The 20,030-nt window shown below is 41.2% G+C and overlaps 1 long non-coding RNA gene across 1 annotated transcript in view; it reads left to right on the forward strand.

Moving 5' to 3' along the window:
• LOC126489506 (uncharacterized) overlaps positions 1-11,972 on the forward strand; it is a 31,167-nt gene extending 19,195 nt beyond the window's left edge. Inside the window, exon 4 of the long non-coding RNA XR_007588948.1 lies at positions 11,861-11,972. This is a non-coding gene — a long non-coding RNA (uncharacterized lncRNA). The remainder of the gene's footprint in view (positions 1-11,860) is intronic.
• The last annotated feature ends 8,058 nt before the right edge of the window (positions 11,973-20,030 follow it).

The following is a 20,030-nucleotide window of genomic DNA, read 5'->3' on the forward strand; positions in this document are numbered from 1 at the left end:
CCTCATTGATTGAATAAAATAATTTAATTTCCGAGGATAGTGTGAGTGGAGCTAACTTGCTACTTTTCTGAGGCTGGGGAGAAGAGGGAAGGAGGAGATTCAGGAAGAGGAGTTAGAAATGGGAGGGAGGGAGTTTTTCAGATGCCTGCAAGGAATGGTCCTGGTTTGGAGGCTGAGCACCAGCTTCCTCTGGGAGGAGCCTCTTGAGCCACGCTGGCTTCATTTTGGAAGGGAGGTCTGCGGAGCTATGGCCAGGCAGGGTTCCAGCTGGTCAGCTATGTGGCACTGCTGCTATTGTTGAACAGAATTCTTTCCCTATGACACATCTGTCTTCTCAATTTAATAGAAACTACAGCTCTCAGTACTTTTCTTGCCCTGAACTTGAAGAAAATCAAAAAAGAGAAAGTCTTTTACCCTCATTTTGTAAGGAACTCTTTGCTGACCCTGTCAGGTGAGGCTGCTGTGTATAGGGAGAATTTTAAGAACACAGGAAGAGAAGCACGTTTGATCACTCCCATCCGATAGATATTCAGAACGAACCCATCATTTATCACGGAGAGCAGTCTGTTAGTTCTGATCGGCTGTGTTTAACTGACTCTGTGTGGAGCCTTGCTTTAAATTGGTTGTGGAAATGTAATGATCAGTGTCCTATTGCTCCAATTCTGCGAGTTAAGTGGTAGCTTCTGCAGCTAGGTTATTAATCTTTTGACAAATTACGAAAATCCTGGCAAGAAGAGAGATGAGAGAAGGGTAGGATCCCTGCGCAGTATCGCCTGCATCATCTGTGAATCAGGAGCAATGTTTTATCAGCCTACACATATGGAGTGATGAGCAGAAGCATCGCCTGGGAATTGATCAATTGTTTTTTTAAAACCAGGTGGAAGGCTTTGCAAATTATAAGTCAGGGCTTCTCAACAGGAAGAACAGGAAAGACATCTCTTAGACTTTGAAGTAAAGATGGTAGCCACATTTGAGGACACTGATTCATGCATGGTTTGAATCTGGGGCCTCAGTTTCTCATTAATAAAATCCCCCAATAAGAGAGAACTTTGTGTGGTTGTTTATCATCAAGGTCATATTCTTACCTGTTCTGGACCTAACACAAGACACATCAAAATGAGATTTCGGAGTTAGACTCAGTGACCTGAGGTTTAATGGAGTCTGATTCTAACTGATGTTTATGAAGCTCTGAGCTGGTATGCCTACTGGTCACGTGGTCATTTTGCTTTCCTCAGTTGTTACAGAATTATCCCCTCTCAGCCTCTCCCATCTTATCTCCTCATCCTGTTGTGCACTGACATCAATCTACTGGGGAGCTGTTTCTTCTTCAGAATGTCTCAGAGACTCCAGCTGCTGAGCCTGTATATCCGGACAGCTAGTCTGCCTAAAAGGGGCTGCAGCTACGATGCACAGCCACAGAGAAGAATATACTGGGGGGAAGAAGGAGTGGCAGAGAAACGTGGACAAGGAAGACTTAAGTTTTCTCCATAGAATTGTCCTATTTGCCTATAGTTAAAATATGCCGTGTGCTGCTGTGGGAAGAGGAAGACTTGGGCAAAGGAACCATGGAAGGGAAGCATACAATCTGGTTAGAAGATGTAGTGAATTCAAGCCCCTGCTATTAAGTGTTTGGTATAGATAAGTTCATCCGTGCCACCACCTACCCCATCTTTCTTGAAACTAACTCACTGGGTATGCTAGTTTGCTAGGGCTGCCCTAACCAAGTGTCATACACCTGTAGGCTTAAACAAGACAAATGCATGGTCTCACCCTTGTAGAGGGCAGAATTCTAACCCAGGTGTTGGTACACTTGTGGTCTTCCTCAAATGCATGGTCTCACCTTTGTAGAGGGTGGAATTCTAACTCCCAGGTGTTGGTACATTTGTGGTCTTCCTCAAATGCATGGTCTCACCTTTGTAGAGGGTGGAATTTTAACTCCCAGGTGTTGGTACATTTGTGGTCTTCCTGAGCAGTCTACCAAAGGCCAGGGTGGGGATGAGGCTATTCTTAGGCTCTCAAGTTGGCACAGGGCATCTGTCTTCTATACCCCCTGCCCATATCAGTCTGTACACAAACTTCCTTGTTTTCTAAAGACACTAATATTGCCTTACAGTCCACCCAAACTACCCAATTTTAAATTGTAAACTTATCTTCAAATAAGATCTAACTTTGAAGTACTGAGGGTGAGGGTAAATATGGGCTCACATTCTCCTCAGGTGACCCCTCCCCCAAAAGAAAAGTATGCAAGAGTGGGACAGGCGACATTCAAGACAATTTTTAAAAAGTCTTTTATTTGGAATTCAATTCCTGGCTTTATTGTAATTCTAGAAACAAAGAAGGTAGATTCCTTTGGCTGAGGTCATCCATCATTTGCGAAAAGGGCCAACTTAAATCATGAGCTTCAGCATAGCTAACAACCTGAGGAGTTTTCACTTTCAAACCAGAGCTGTTGAGTAAGCCATATCTTTTAGATGTGATAGACTGACTTCTGGGACCATCAGACTAATTTCTCCTTTGAGTACTCTGAGCCATTTAAGGTTCACCTATTGTGGGAAAGTGTCCATACATTCTTCTAAGAACTGTAAGGCTTATTTTTGTTTGCTTAAGCTGCCAGTCACCTTGTCACCCATGACAACTATGTCGTTATGCATTGCTAGTGATTTTGAACTCTTTCTTTTCAAGTTTCTTTCTCATATATATATATATATATAATGCATATTTGCATATATTCATATGCATATTTACAGCAGTGCTGTATTTTCTTTACAGTATTACTCTAACTTCCTGTTGGTTACACTCTTGTAATAATTGGCAGAACAGAAATAGAGATTGAATGTCTGTGTTCGTCCTGGTCAAAAGGCATCCATTTCACTCAGGTTCTCAAGAGAAAAGGACAGAAGCTTAGACAGCTTCCTATCTTCAGTGCACAGCCGCAGAAAGAGAGAAGAGTTGCTGATCAGTTTCTTCAAAAGGGCAGAAAAGGCCGGGCGATGGTGGCGCACGCCTTTAATCCCAGCACTTGGGAGGCAGAGGCAGGTGGATCTCTGTGAGTTCAAGACCAGCCTGGTTTGCAGAGCTAGTTCCAGGACAGGCTCCAAAGCCACAGAGAAACCCTGTCTCGAAAAACAAAACAAAACAAAACAAAAGGGCAGAAAAGAAGTAAATAAAGACTTACTAATTCTGATTTAGTTGTGAATTTGTGATTATGTGAGCACACTGAGTAATATCAATGGGATCATAAGGGCAAAGATTAATGGGAGGAAAAGTGTTTCCAAGTAGACAGAAAACAAGTAGGTGAAGAGGTAATTCTGGCTAACAATAATACCCTGAGCATTGAGCATACTGCCTGGTAAATCGTATCTGTTCAACAAGTTGACCTTGAAGGAAAGAATGGAACAGATGAATAAAAAATATAAGATTCACAGATGTTGGTAGCTTCTGTGCTGGTGCCCAGCTATGATGTTCTAATTGCAAATCTTCCCTCATTACTTATTAAATCTGAATCTCAATGAAGCAGTTCTCAGTCGAGTTTTAATTACCATTGGTTCTTTAAAGCAATAAACCTGAATTTCATTAAAAGAATTACATTACCTAAATTTCATTAATTCATAGTCTTTCCCTCCCCCTGCCCTTCATTTAGAATGGCATGGTAAGGTCTAATTTCATTGAAATGACCCAGAGGGAAGAAAGTGGTACCAAGAAGGAGACATGAAAACTGATTAAAGAAAAGATTCCAATGCTTGTCCGAAGCTGTCTCCCTTCATGAAAGTCAACTCTACCGAGAGTGGGAGGAATAAACCACACTTGTAAGGATATAGACTGAGGACTATGAATGTCTGGGGACCTACGAAACTGGCAGGAAGCACGGGGGAGTTAAGAATCATGTGAGAAAAGACACGCTGTCTCGCCACGTGAATGAAGCAAACTTTTGATGTGACTGCTGAAAAAAATTCCATCAAAATAACAGTTCTTTACTCAGCGTCGCTCAAGTTCTCTAGATTCCACAAATGAATTAACACATCGCTGCCTTTCTCAGTGTCTTCACATTCTTCCTCTGATTCAAGTGCCTGTGCCTTCACACTTATGAGAGAAGCAGAAGTAGGTAGGTTTAGGGCATTCTCTTGCTTGCTTGGAGTACTTGCAAGGCAAAAGCAGAACTGCATTCTCAGTGAAGCCCTCCTTACCACAGACGGGTAACTGAGCCCAGTGCTGAGGTTTACTCAGCTGCAGCTTCCATCTCCTGGTCTCATGAAGAATAAAAGCTGGGTATAGTCAAGAAAAATGAAGAGAGAGATGGGCACTGGTTTCCTTTCGTCAATCTCAATGCCCATTTTATTTGGGTCTATGATCCAGTCTTCCTTAGTGAGCCACAGTGTCCCCATTCTTGGTACTAGGATTTATTTTCCGTGTTTACCAGGAATGCATTTTTTGTGCTATGTTCCATGTGCTGTAGCTTTTACAGGAAATTGTTTTGTTTTCCTCTGAACATAAATGTGTTGTCCTCAGAAGTCACTCTTTCATACTAAGTAAATAAAACCTCTGCCTGAGCAGGGTTTGCATCCTTGATGATGGTAGGAGACATTCTGTTGGGTGTGCTGGAAATAATTAGACTCATACACGTGATAACCACCAAGTTTTTCTTTTTTTTAAATTTTTCATTGTGGAGCATGACCAGAATGGCACAGAGCAGTAGCCAGAGAAGCCCTGCATTGACCGCACTCCTTTTCCAGGCATGTGACACGCCTTTACGGCCTAACGATACTGGATGCCTTTTATGAGCGAAAATAACTTGAGGAAATCTGGGTATCCAGATAGCCAGCTCAGTTGCAGGCCCAGAAGAGAATTCACTCTACTTAACTTAAGAGTCCCACGGCCTTTTGGTCAAGAGCTGCCCCTCAATCATCAGCAGTTCCATGGCAAAAACCAATTTGCTAAGTGTTGGGACCGCTTGTAGTTGCCCCTTCAAAATGCCATTTTCAAGAACGTAAACAAAATGTACCACTCTGCTGTGATCACTTTTAATTTCGTGGAATGAAGTGGAAATGCGGGTCGGTTGGAATTTCTCCTGTCACATGTCCCTGGGCACCTAACAACCCTGTAGCTGCTTTTCCTCCTGCGCTGGAGTAAGGTGACCAAAGGAAGGCAAAAACAGATGTGCACAAGTCTTGGTGACCCGCCAAGAGGCTGATAGTGTTTTCTGCAGATGCCCACAGAAATAAGGCAGATAAACTTTCCGTGAATCCAAGGCAGTCTTCCCTCACCAGGCAACAGACAATATCTAGAGCCCCCCTTTCGAGGAGGGCTCTGGAAGTCTGGGCCCTAAGGTTTGGCCCACAGAACTTCCCTTCCCTTCCAAATTGTCTCCAGCTTCATTTGCTAAGCATTCTGGGACTCACTTCTTAACTGATTGCAAATGTTTCTGAGGTAAAGTTTTCCATGGGAGTCACCAACAAGATTCAGTAGTGCTTATTCTTCTGAGGTTCAGTTTGAAAAGACAATGTGGGTAACAATGAGACTCTCAGCCCCATCTGCACCCCCATCCTCACCCCAGATGTGGGTGTAAGAAGCTGTTAACGGGTTTGGTTTCTGTTTGTAGAAGCGCAGGAGGAGCGCTCACAGAGAACAGGTAAAGTCATCAAAAAGTACTTGGGCTCTGACTGGGGCTTGGCCAGATGGATTTCCAGTGGTTTAGGAGTACAACCCAAGAAAACGAGGAGAGGTTTCCAGAGAAAACAGTGGAAGCCGCCAAGCCAAGCAATCTTCTTAAAGTGGGTAAAAGCAGAGCTAGGAGCCTGCAGGTTGGAAGCAAGAAACTGTCCTTGCTTTCTCGCCTGCCCTTGTGGACCTGAATACTGGATTTTTTTTTTTTTTAATAAGGCAGCAAAATTGAATTGCCAGGAAGAACGGGGCTGTCACCTGCCGTGTGTCTTCATTAAGAATTGAAATTCTTCAAAAATAAGCTTTCCCATCAGGATTAAAAGACAGAAAATCTATCCTCACAATTTCTGGATGTTTGTTCTTATATTTCCCAAGGGTCAAAAGTCGTCATTAAAACATAAAGTTTTCAAATTGGACTGCCTTGAAAAGAGCATTGTCTTTAAAGGATTCTTAAGTAGCAAAACCACAATTTTCTTTCCCAAAGCAAAACTGTAAAATAGTAGGTAGTCAATTAGCTTATTTGCCTAAAACATTGATGCTTTTGTTTACTTTTAAAGAAAGGCAAAGAGTGAAATTAGTAGTTATTACAAGTCTCTTTCTTTCTCTCTGGATAATGCCAGCGATGGTTACTTTCTTGTAGCTCAACATTCAGCATGGCATAGGTGCAGACACCTCTTAAATAAGTGTCTCACTAAGTTGTCCAGGCTGGCCTTGAACTTTGTGACCTAAGCTTGCTTTGAGCTTGTGATCCTCCTGCTTCAGCGTCCTGAGTGCGAGGCTACAGTCATGTGTCACCATTCCCAGATGAAGGTTTTGCTGCTGTTGCTTTTAAACCTTATCATTTAGGGAGAACCAATGTGTCTTATGGTGGCAGTATGGTCTAAACAGGGATGGAGAAAGCTCTCTCAGGGCTTGCTACATTCTTCTTAGGGCTAAACAGGGGTGGGCTGGTTCAGACTCACATGCCTTTGACTCTTGTGTGTCATGTTGCTTTCTGTGTGTGGTAGATTTTGTAGACAGAGGCTAGCAGTGGTGGCGCACGCCTTTAATCCTGTCACTTGGGAGGCAGAGACAGGTGGAGCTCTGAGTTTGAGAGTAGCCTGGCCTTCAGAGTGAGTCCCAAGACAGCTAGAGCTGCTCAGGGAAATCCTGGGGGAAAAAAAGGAGGGAGACAGACAGAGAGAAAGAGGGGAAAGGGAAGGAGGGTGGGAGGAAGAAAGGAAGGAAACAAAATTATTAGATTGGAATCAGACCCCTGACTGGCAATGACTTCATAGTCCTTTATTGAAAATAATCACTGCTTGCTCTGTCCCACAGTGACAAAATTGTTATCATTCACCAAGTGAATAAAAGCCATGCCTGCAATCAAACATGCAAAAATTCTATCATTAATTCCAACCAATAGCAAATAATCCTTTGCCTTTTATGTAAGAGTTTTGTTTTTGCTCTCTCTCGTGCTCTCTCTTGCTCTGTCTCTCTCTCTCTCTCTCTGTCTCTCTCTCTGTCTCTCTCTCTCTCTGTCTCTCTCTCTCTCTCTCTCTCTCTCTCTCTCTCTCTGTGTGTGTGTGTGTGTGTGTGTGTGTGTGTGTGTGTTTGTGCATTTATCCCTCTGTGTGTGTGTGTGTGTGTGTGTGTGTGTGTGTGTGTTTTCCACTGTCAGGATGCATGAAACTGACAGACTTCTTAATTTACCTGAAAAGTAAAATCTTGAGAACTTCAGAGCACTTAGCAAGAGTCCAAAGGAACCTGTGGAGGACAGACATAGAAACTACCACCAACTGCATATGCATGTGTGTGTACTTGGGGAGAAGTTGACTTTGACTGTCTTCCTCAACAGTCCTTATTTTTTCGGACAGGATCTCTTACTAACCGACTTAACTAGCCTGTCCAGGAAGATCCAGGGATCCTCTATCTCCATCTCTCTGGCCCTGGGAGTATCTGCACATACTAAATTGTGCTAAATCCATGTCCTCTGAGGATTGAAGTCATGCTTCTGTGGGAAGCACTTCACCAGTTGAGCCATCTTCCAAGATCCCTCAAAAGGCCTGGCCTCGATCTAGTCCTTCCAGCCAAGGCTGGAGCTGCCAGAAGTGCAGGCCCTGGTTTAGCTGCAGCACACAACTGTACTGCAAAGTTCTTCACCTCTGCATCTCTTCGGACGTATTGCCTGCCTCTTCACCTAAAACCCACAAACACACCACAGAGGCAGAAGCAGCTACAACTACAGATCGGTGTTATCTATGGATCTTCATTGGTTGGGACAAGGTTCTAAGTCAAGGGACCCCCAAGAAAAACCCTCATGTGGCTGATTCTCACAGAGTTGCATGGTACAACAGAATCTAAATGCATCACTGAACCAATAGATGACACACGCCTAGCAACGTTTCCAAAGGTGTGGAAAAGAGGGTCTCAGTTCTGTTTCTCCTGCTCTTGAAACTACCTCAATGTTGGTGTCACATCAAAAGATAAGGGGATTTGTGTCCAGACTAAGCCTATGTATGGAGGTCGGTGCCAGCCTGGTCTACAAAAGCTAGTTCCAGAGAAGCTAGGGCTGTTCCACAGAGAAACTCTGTCTGGAAAAACAACAACAACAACAAAGCAAGCAAACAAAAGGAATAAAGAATTCTTTTTTCTTTTTTGCTCTCAGTTCAAGGATATATTCTACCATGAAGGGGCCAGCATGGCGGCAGGACCTTAAGGTGACTGGGCACATTGCAACTGCATCTGGGGAACAGAAGAGGAATGCTGACATTCAGCATCCTTCCTCCTCAAATATTTTATTCATTTGTTATGTATATGGTATTTTAGTAACATATTTATACATACCATGTATATTCATGGTGCCTGTGGAGGCCAGAAGAGGACACTGGATCCTTTGGAACTGGAGGTACCAACAGCTGTGAGCCACCATATCAGTGCTTGGTATTAAGCCTGGGCCTTCTGCAAAACACCAACCGCTTTTAACCTCTAAACCATCTTTCCAGCCCTGCCCTCTTCTCCTTTTATGTGACCTCAGCAAATAGAAAACTGTTTCCACATTTAGGGTCTATCTTCCCAATTAACCTAACCTAGAAAATCCCTCACAGAGATACCCAGAGATTTATTCCCATGGCAATTCTAAGGCCCATCAAGTTGATAATCAAGATCAAACATGATTGATCCAAAGGTTTGTTTTTTTGTGAGCTTATAATAATGGTCATAGTAATGGTTCAGTAAGTGCTAAGCAGCAGGAGTGAATGATTCTTCACCAAATAATGAACTTTCTTCTTGTGTTATTCTTTCCAAGTTCATGTCATAATAAACTGCCAGTGAGTATTATACTTTGGGTGATATCATTTCAATATTCAGGCATTAATAAATCACCATAAGATTATTAAATCTATGATCTCTTATTACCTTTCAAACTACAGCATTAGCCCTACTGATTACTATGGGTCCAAGATCTGGAAATTGTTCTTATCATTGTCCTTGACTAAACTATATAGATGAGAAAACAATTCCTATTTTGATAGTCTAGTAGCTTATAAAACTAGGCTTTTCGCGAATGATGAGTTGTAAACTTTAGCAGACTGGAAACACAAAGGAGTGAGGGTTAACAAATGGGACCATTGTGTGTGGCTCACTAGAGGAATGAAGAGATAGTACAACTAAACCTGCGCCGCCACTCAAAGAGCTCCAGGTCAGGTTCTGCTCTCAATAAAATAATTTTCCCCGCCTGGGATATTATAGGATTTTAAACCCAAGTTGTTTGTGTTCTGGGAAATGGAACTATTAATACAGGACTTGTTCTACTCTTATTTCATCAGTTCTTTTGTCCAGAGTGCATTGAATGGCAGAGGTAGAACATGCTAAGTGTTCTCTGATAACCAAGAGGACTTGCCTAATGCACACTGGTGGAAAGCACAGATTTTGCAGGAAAAAAAAAAAAAAAAAAACCCAAGATGGATGGGGGAAAATGACTCCACTGCAGTGAGCTGTGGGTGATCTTCCCCAGAGGAGAAAGGACAATCTTCTCTTTCATGCGCCACTCTTTCTGCCTGCCGCTACTCTTCTTCTGGATGTCTACTGTGAAGGATGCAACTCTCATTGCGGCACTCGGGGAAACTTTACAGATCACATTGATGCTCATCAGAGATGCACAGCATCACAACGGAAATTGGCAAACTGGCTTTTTAGGATTCTTTTAATATGGTTATCAGGAAATTTCAAACTCATTACATGGCTGTTACATTGAATCTCTTCATGAATATCACCAGTTTTACTTCCCTTACCATATCTTCACAAGTGTAGAAAAATCGCACGCTTTTAACCCCAGACCTCGGGAGGCAGAGGCAGATGGATCTTTGTGAGTTCGAGACCAGCCTGGTCTATAAGAACTAGTTCCAGGATGGGCTCAAAGTTACAGAGAAACCCTGTCTTGAAACCCCACCCCCCAAAAAAAAAGAAAGAAAGAAAAAGAAGAAAAAGAAAAATTGCTTTGCATTTGTTAAATTACTTGCTTTTTTTTTCAAATATAAGATATATAGCATGCTTTTCCATGAACATCAAATTGACTGGCTTTCCAAGAGCTCTTTCAGGTGAAAGGTGGAAGAGGTTCAGGTTCTGGGGATCTGCCCATATTTCCTTGGACGCTCTTGGTCTATTGTCTGTCTTTTCTGTGTGCCTTTACTAGCCATGAGTCTGTTAGCACTGTGATTGTATCACTAATTCGTTCACTATTAGTATTGCTAATTCATCCTTTCTGCTTTTTATTCTGCTCATCTTGCATGAAATCAAACACTCCCTGTGCCAGCCTACAGCACCTAGACAGCTACGTAGCATCGCTGCTCTACAGACCTGCTCCATCTGTGCAGTCAACAAGAGGCAAACAATGTGCCTTTAACTTGTACTTTCATCATTTCCTCCTGGATTTTTAAAAGAAGATTGAATACCTAGATGAGGCTTGGACCTCTCCTCTTCCCATTTCCAGACATGTCTATCTTTCCCTCTATCTTCAACTAAACATTCTCCTTTCCCCCGTGTTCTGGACACCTGGGTTTGGATTTGTACACTGTGTCTGTCTCTGGAATAGGTTCTGGCACATGCGCACCACTGGATGGTAACCATTCCTGTTTAGGTTATAACGGAAGTGGATGCTCCATGCCTCTTGTTCAACTGTTCCCCAGCATCTATCACGGTTCACACTGTTTCAGACATTGACTGTCTGTGTAGTCCTCCTTGGCAGGTCACTCAGTCTAGGGTTTTAATCTGCCTGGCTGGTCAGTAATCCAGGGTCCCTGAGAGGCGCTATCTGAAAGACATGGGCGGGAGAGAGGAAGAAGGCCATGCTAGGTTTGTCAGAGCCTCCGTTTATTTAAGTCATGGTTACAGCTTATATAGCCCCTGGATGAGGAATTTGGGGGGCAGGGGCATGGGCAGGAAGGGATCTTGCAGCATGATCCCAAGGTCGTTGACCAGGAGGTTATGATAGGTCAGGTCAGATTCCTTGATTCCCCCGCCAGGAAGTCACAAGTTGACACACCTAGTTCTATAGATAGTTGGAAGGTGGGGCAGGTTCCATTAACAGATAGCTCTCTATTAACAGATAATTGGGTGTGGGATAGGCTCTGTCAATTTTGGGGGGAAATGGCTCCTGACATGCCTGCACTCTGTTGTTTTCTGCTTCCTGTGGATGTACCTTTCCAGTCTAATTCTTTGTCTCCTGACTTGAAGTGTCAGAACTCTTGAGCACTCTTCATGGGATGCTCTGTTCCCATGCTCTCTCTTTATGCCTTGGCTTCAACTGCAGCCCCTAGACAGATGACTCACAAACACAACCTCCGCATACCTCAGACCCACATTTCCTGTGACACCTCGCAGTTGATGTCTGAAGACAGCTCAAGCTCATTAGATCAAGCTGGACTCGTTATTTCTCCTCCTCTTCAAGCCTGGTTCATTTAGAATAGGCTGTTTGGAGGAGCCCTGCCCTTTCACCTTCAGAAAGGTCACAGTTGCTTTGCAGTCTGACAGCCCTTCCAGCCTCCTTGGATTCTTTCCTCAATAAATCTATTTCACATTTAATTTCATCTTGCTGTCTGTTTTTTTTTTTTTTTTTTTTGGATGAACACACACTCAAACAAAAATCTTAATTAGAGGATAAGGTAACAAAGAACAAAAGCATTTTAACAAGACTTCACAAAGCTCCAGTCTTCTGTTTTTACAGGAAAGAATGTGGAGCCTTAGAAAGGTTGAATTGGGATGAAAATGAACAAGACATCACATTTACAGTTCATAGGTGTAACCTCTGCCTTTCTGCCCCATTTGTCTCCCTGCTGGTGAGTATAAACAGCTCTCTCAGAAACACAGAGTAGGCTTATTCTAAACAAACTTTAGACATCTTAAAGGGTAATTTTAACAAAAACTATAGCGATATATAGCATACATATAGAAGCTGGGGAATGTTCCTGTATAACATAATTTTGCAAAGCAAATGTATCTGTGTAATATCCTTCTGTAATAAGATATGAATACCACCTACACTGACAAATACTCTTTGGATGTTCTGCTAGGTCACAGCAACTCCTTACTCTCTAGGAAGCCTCATCCCCGAGGTCCAAAACTGCAAACTCACTTATGAAGTAATGAAGTCCATTAAAAAAAAACTAAGAAGCCATAGTGCTCTAACAAAGTAGTTTATTTACTATAAAGCTAACCCACCATGAAAACCTCTGAACTACTTTAATCATGTTTCACTGCTGGAGCTAGCTGTATTCTGATGTGATAGCATTTTGTAAAAAAGACATTGACCCCTTTGCCAGAAATTGGGAGTGCTTACTTTGGAAAAGATACTTATATCTCTAAGATTTTTCATCATCTATAAAATGAGACTAATAATATTAATAATAATAATACTAACATCATTGCACGATTCCAATATATACATGTAATATTAATATATTAACATGCATTAATATAGATTAACATAATGTATGCATTCATATATTACTCCACTAAAATATATTCTACTTTATTAGTATATTAATATGCTAATGTAAATATATATAATGGTGGTATATAATGTAAATATGTAGTATGGTACATATGATAATATAATAAGATACATAATATAAACATGTGATGTGGGATTCCCCTCTGTATGCTGTGAATACCATTGGTTAATGAATAAAGAAACTTGCTTGGCCTGATAGGGTAGAGTAGAGCTAGGTGGGGAAAACTAAACTGAATGCTGGTAGAAAGAAGGCAGAGTCAGAAAGAAGCGATAGAGCTGCCACCGGAGACAGACACGTTGAAATTTTGCTGGTAGGCCACAATGTCATGGTGATACACAGACTAATGGAGATGGGTTAAATTAAGATGTAAGGGTTAGCCAATAAGAGGCTAGAGCTAATAGGCCAAGCAGTGATTTAAATAATCTAGTTTCTGTGTGATTATTTCAGTGCGGAGCAGCTGGGAACCAACAAGCAGCCTCCTACAACAAATATGTACGAATATAACAGAGAACAATGTTAACATATATAAAGTTATACTATGATGCGTAATACACAACCTCATTTTAATGAATGCTAGTTTTGTGGTAGCACTCTGTACAAAGCATACTGAATCCATTTCAGGGACACTGACTTAGTGACCTAAGCATCCTCGGATAATTGGCAGATTTTGAGCATTTCTGTTTCCTCTCTTCTAAGGATAGGTAAGGAAGAATTGATGAGCTGTTTCTTAAAGTACAGAGCTCTGCATATGAAAATATTAAAGATACCTTTTAAATATAGAAGGTAGATATTTTTGTTTGTTTCGAAACAGAGCAGTGAAAAGACAGCTTTCTATTCTTTTAAGAGATTGTCCTCTAGAAAGAATAAATATTATACTGACTTTTTAAATCCCTCAAGAATATTTGGATTAAATTCTGATATGAAAACCGTTTTCTTTACCATGTAAAGAGATGTTTAGATAAAATATATTGAAAAATAATCAAAAGCAGATTCTTGTACGAATATGAGAGACTAGAGTTAATATCCACCAAGCTGTGCTCGCCTTTCTCTGTCTATCTCTGTTTCTTTATCTTTGGGTTATTGTCTTTGTCTCTCCATCTCTGACTCACTGTCTGTCTCTCTCCTGGTAGCATATTGCTAGTTAAAAATGGAAAATGTGTGCTTCAAAAGAGCCTGGAATCTTGGGATCTAGTTCCTCTCCTGCTGTCTAGGTAACTATATGGGTAAGTCTTGCTACATTTTAAGGTTTAATTTCCTTCCTCATAAAGTGAAGTTATTAGCTCAATAATTTTGTGATGTTGTTGAGCACATCACTTTTTATAAGACCTTTCAATGAAACAATTAAAATATATAAACATATATGTTAATTACTAATGGGATAAATTTTTGGAGCATGTGACTGATATAAAAAAAAGTACCAAAGATAAAAACTTACTTTGTCAGTCTTCCTCCCTCTCTCTCTGGTGGCAGATTTTCAAATACGATTGAGAAAAAGGGACCATAGATACTAACAAAACAAGAAAACAATGGTTTATAATGCTGAATTATCCTTTTATTTCTAAATACAGCTTGGACCCAAGAGTCCTCAATTAGGAGTCAGAACAGGCAGCATAAAACAGCCAGAAATGTGATTTTAATTGCTGTTCTCATAGTTAGAAATGTGAAGTCTCATTGCCATTTTACCCCATCAGATGGTCTGGGAGATACAGAGATTCGGCATAGCCATTATTCTCATCAAATTGTTTAACTCTGCGAATCTTTAAGAGAGACTGACCCAAAAGCCTAATTGGTTGAAGCAGGGACAGCTTCATAATACTTTGAAACAACTTGACACTTGTAATTAATTAGAGAAGAATCCAGACAGAACACGGAACCTTATTTAGAAAGAAGAGTTGAAAGTTTTCTAAATCAAATTATGTCACAGTTAACTTTATTCACAATAAGGTTATGCAATGTAACTATTGAATCAATAGTTCTAATGAAAGTGTTACTGGCTTCCCAGTACAGTTGTGCACTGGATGAAGCAGGCTAATGTAACCAGACATGGCTCCAGGATGCTGCAGCTAGCTGTGGTGTGTAGAGGGACCACTGAGCAATCCAGGGTGCATCAACTAACCCAAGGAGATGTATGTATGCCAAGTCCAATTGCTCAGGCAAATCCCAGTTTTTCTATGCAGATTCTCTCTGCTAATGTCTGATTGACCAAAGTCAATCATATGACCGAGTTCACAGCTCAGGTTCTCAGAAGCATAGTTCATTTATCTTAAGACTATGATAATTAACATTGTGGATATGCAGTATTTCAGTAATAGAGTAAAGAAGATGGGTTATCAGTTTTCTTTAGGACAATTTGACTTATATGTGTCAGAGTAGAGAGGGAGACAAAGGCACGAAAGGTTTCTTGGGGTTGGGGAAGAGAAGCAGAGCTCTGAGGCAGTCGATACCTTATTTCTGTTGTCACTGCTGAAATAATTTCTTCAACTCTACATTACTAAGACAACAGTACTTCTGACAAATTTTACAGGCAAATTGTTATGCACCACCAGCAATGACTTTGATGTTACTATATCTCATAATAAATTCTTACCTTATGTGACCTAACAGTGGCATCTGAGACTATTGGACACTATCTTCAGAAACCTATCACATGGATCCATCCAACTCCAAGCAAAAACTGGGAAAACAAGGTGTCCATGTCTCTACAGGAATGATCTATGTCTTCTCCCAAGGTTCTCAAAGACGATCTGGGGCTGTTAAGTTCCACAATTATGGGTTGCACATCCCTGTGTCTTCCATATACAGATGCTGTTACCTGAAGTTGAAAAGCCTTTAAAATAGGGATGGAAGTAAATGAATACAGGGAGAAGAGAAAACAAAGAGTGGCCGTTCGTAGGACGGCCGGTAATTAGGAGACTCTGTAGTGTGGGCTCCATGCACTAACGACCTGAGCAAGTGTGGTTCAAACATTTGTGCGCAGAGGCTGGATCTGAAAGATAGGAGCCATAAGAATAGCACCCACCAGATAGGATTGTTTTGAAGACAAAATTAATATGTATGAGGCACTGAGAACAGAGCTTGGCACATGGAAAGCCCAGTAAGTGTCGGTCATTATTATTTCATGAATGGAACACAAATTCTAAATAATATAGAACTGAAAGTAAAAGTGATAGTAAATTTATAAAATTTTAAAGCCCCTCTCATATAAAGCCCAGCGCAATGAGGAAGTCTTCCTGTTAATGTGCTTTATCACTGGTATTACAGAAACAAATAGGCATCAAACAAAAGAAAAGTAAAAACAGAAATGTTTTTACTTTGCACATGTGGCCCTTTGGCTAGAAGTGAAGATTTGTTTTGAAAGTGGATCCAGGGAAAGGGAGTACAGCCGCTGAGTGGGTGCACTTGGGACACAGTTGGAATCGCACACCACATTGCTTTCTTGAAACTGTTTAGTGTCAAGGGACAGTACTGAGGGTCCTAAGCCCATGAACTAGAGGCTTCCTCAAACTCAGCCCCCCTCCCCCCCACCCTGCTGCCATGAGCCTCAGTGATAGAAGCCTTTATTCCTGTCTGTCATGGGGTGTTACCCCTGCTGCCTCCTTTGTCTCTGTGACAGCCAATACAGCCAACTGAACCAGGGTGGCTTTCCAGTTATGTGGTGTGCTTGCTTGCAGCTACTACTTGTGACAAATGTGGTCTTGAATGAGTGGGTGGGGCTTTGAAAACACTGGGGGTGCATGGGGAGGACACTGATAAATTTCCTGAATGCAATTCGGGTGAAATGGCATAGGAGGTTAATTGTCTGATTTATTTAAAGGCTTTTAGCTGCTATACAGAAGAAATTACCACCCTAAACACAGCCCCAAATTACTCTCGGAACACTAAGTGATAAAATCAGAATTGGGTCACAGCGGCCTGGCTTTTCAGAGAACAATCATTTCCAGGGGGAGAGGTCAGAGCTTTTCGAGCAGAGGTGAATGAGTTGGGACAGTTGGCTGCTAACTTTGACTTTGAGTCAGGATATTACAAGGATTGACCCTTGTAAATGTTCCTGAGGAAGAGACCAGCCAGAAACTTCTCCTGTTGAACTAAGGAAAACATCAGCCAGCTTCACATTGGTAAGGTACAACTTCTGAACAGGCCTTTAAAAGGCTTCGGGCCCCCTCTCACCCTCCCCCAACCTTATCAACTGCTTCCTCCCCCTTTGCATTCCCCTGGGTGAATTCCTTAGTCTTTATCTCTCCCTTTTCTTTCATTTGCCTGTTTATCTCAAAAATCCTTTAATAGCCCAGAGTGAAGCAATTCCCACGCCGGGAAAGGCTGGGAGAACTTACACTGGAAAGACAGACAGACAGGCATCCTAGTAGCCCCAGAGTAAACACGCATTACTGTGTCTGCTGCAGCAACTTCCCGAGGCCTCCCCTTTAGGAGTGCCCAGCCCTACTAGTTATTATTCTGGTGATTTGGGATAAATTACTTTAATTCTTATAGCCTTACTTTTCCAATCCGTAAATCTGGCATAATGCTTCATTGGGTTGAAGGTTAGAGAGAAGGAGCTTGCAAGCAAGGAGTGTGAGCCGTTTGTTGTAGCAGCGATAATAACACCTATGTTATGCAGGGAGAGGAATGTTGGCCAGAAGGAAAGATAAACAGTACTAATGAAGATGAAGACGAATAAGAAGCATAAAATTGCTAAAAGTGGGGGGATATGGGTACCAGTTGGATGTGAAGGGCCACAGAGAAGCCACTGGTGTCCTAGGAGTTCCTGATTTTGGTATCTGATGCAGCTGTTGGCCGAGAGCGGAAATTCAGAGCAAATATCTGCTTTAGATCTTTGGTATTGATATTTCCTATAAAATATTCAGGCAAAGATGCTTAGAAGGTGATTTGGAACCTAAGTAGACAAAAGTCAGCAAATTTTAACAAATGTTTGCTAACCGCATGGACTGTTATGTAATGTGCAAAGTGATAGAAATAATGTTTACTTTATTGTTTTCTAATGGAGAAATATATGAAAATAAATGGACATATTGAATAACCACATAAGCTCTGGTAAGGACAATAAAAGATACGGTTGGAGTATCTGGTATCAGAACAGAGCTGTGATGAGGGTGAATTGGAGGTGGTGGAAGTATTGCACTCCCAGAGTGTCTCTGCTGTGGACTGCGGACATGGAATGGAATCCTTGCTGCTTGCCTTTCAATCCCTAGTTCTTGGAGCTGTGTCTGCATGTGGTAGTATGTCTTCTACAGCTGCGGAATAACTTATTGAAAGAACAACAAAAATAGTCTCATTGTGACTGTTCATAGAATGTACACTGGAGATCACAGAAACCTGGTCTTTAAAGTACTATGCTGAAAAAAATGTCAAATTTCTGCAGAGAATAAATATTAAGAGGATAAGAAAGATAACGTGATAATTAGGAATGTGTTTGGCGACAGGTAATAGGAAAACTTGACTGGGGTAGCTTACACTAATAGAAGGTGTTTTGTTTTGTTTTGTTGACACCTTTTAGAGACAAGCTTTCTCTATGTAACGCAGGTTTTTCTCAAACTTAACCTCTGTTGGCCTTTGGAGAGCTGGGATTATGAACTTGTGACACCACATTGAGCAGGTGGTTTTTTGATGTTGCTGTTGTAATTTTTTTTCCCACAAAACAATGGAGAGTTAGCTGGGACCTAGGAAGATAAGTGCAACGACGTTCAGTTTTTCCTTTCTGTTGCTATTTCCCTGTGGCCTCAGAGGAGAGGCTCCAGTCATCATTTCAAGCTCAGCAAAAGTAATGAAAAAGAGGCAGCAGTGATGTCTATGTCTTGTAGAAATAGGGTAGAATATGGAATTGCTAAGAACTGTTGTCATATGGCTATCAACTGCAGAGAGGTAATTTAGGAGAAGGGATTGGAGCATTTGACAGATAGCAACTATCTGCTACATTAAACAAGAATCATGTCTTCATGTGGATGGCTGTGGAGGGGAGGAAAGTTACTTTGCTTTGGAGAGAGCATTGATGGGTCGCCCTACACAGTACATGTATGGGCAGCGCTAATTGGACTTAGTCGGTTATAAAACAAAAGAAGGAGGAGGAGGAGGAGAAGAAGATTTGAGAGAGAAAGTTTCAAGGAGGCAAATTGGCAAGCAAATCAAACATCGCCAAGTTTGAGAAAGATGAGCTCTGAAAAGAGCTTATGGATTTGACATTTCCAAGGGCAGAGACCTTGCCCGTTATGCTCTGAGCTGTATTCCAGGCACCTGCTCCAGCACCAGAAACAGAGTAGGCAATTAATCACTGACTAGGGAAATTAATCTGCCTGTGGTGTATTAGATGTATTGCATGCATAAAGGTCTATATTGATCATGCAGTATAAATTAAATTCTAATTTTCTCTAAGTAAATACTTTCTGGAAAGAGTGAGCATCTAGAGAGTTATCCTCATATGCACATTAGAATCCAGTTAAGAGGAATAGACTACAGCTTATAAAAGATTGCCCCAAAGCTCAATGGAGCAGAGTAAAGGAACTTTCTGGAAGAACTTGTTTATTTTAATAGTTGCTCTTAGTAGATATAGGCATTGTTTAGTCATAAGAAAGTTGTTTATGTAATAGTTGTAACTATTAGTTTATAGTTATAAGGAATATTTTTAAAATTCCATCTTTAATATGATAGAAAATTCCTAAAGTATTTAGTTTAGCCAACATGTTCAATAAATATATTTCAAAGTCTTATAGAATTTACAGACCTCATTTAAAATTTTTCCCATTTTATTGGATTCTCTCAAAAATATTGAAGGTAACTATAGAACGTGTCATTGACCTTTCCCTAGCCCTTCATTTTGCCATTGGAAAAACTCAACATATTTTAAATAATTCATTCACATCGCACAAGTAGTAAGGGACTGAACGAGGGTGGGACACAAGTTTTAATTCCCAGTTCTGAGTTCTTTACCTAATATAGTTTGCATCTAAATACAAGGAATTAAGTTTTGTGTAATTGTAAAACCCTGTGACTTAAAACTCGTGGCTACAAGTGGAGAAAGCATATTTTATCTTGGTAGGTAAACTGACTTAAATATTTTACATTTTTTCTTTGCTTGTCTGTTTTTTGAGGGATGCAAGGGAACCATGGTGATGGGGACAACCTCAAGGAGTCTGGAATTGGTCCTCGAGCTCTGTAGATTGAGTTTGGGTCATCAGACTTGGTGACAAGTTCCTTTACTTAGAGTCATCTCTCTGGTTCTTGGTTAATGGATTCTCATAGAGATCCCTTGTCTTTGCAGAGACCAGTAAGAACGATGAGAGCAGAAAGTCTACCTTTGCCAAGTTTATCTCTTCCAGGAATACAGTGTTTGAAGAGGCGTGAAGGTCGAGTAACTGCAGTAACTTGGTTTTA

The sequence above is a fragment of the Alexandromys fortis genome, unplaced genomic scaffold (assembly GCF_014885135.2).
Source record: "Alexandromys fortis isolate MF-2015 unplaced genomic scaffold, M_Fortis_MF-2015_v1.1 scaffold_214, whole genome shotgun sequence".
Lineage (NCBI taxonomy): Eukaryota > Metazoa > Chordata > Mammalia > Rodentia > Cricetidae > Alexandromys > Alexandromys fortis.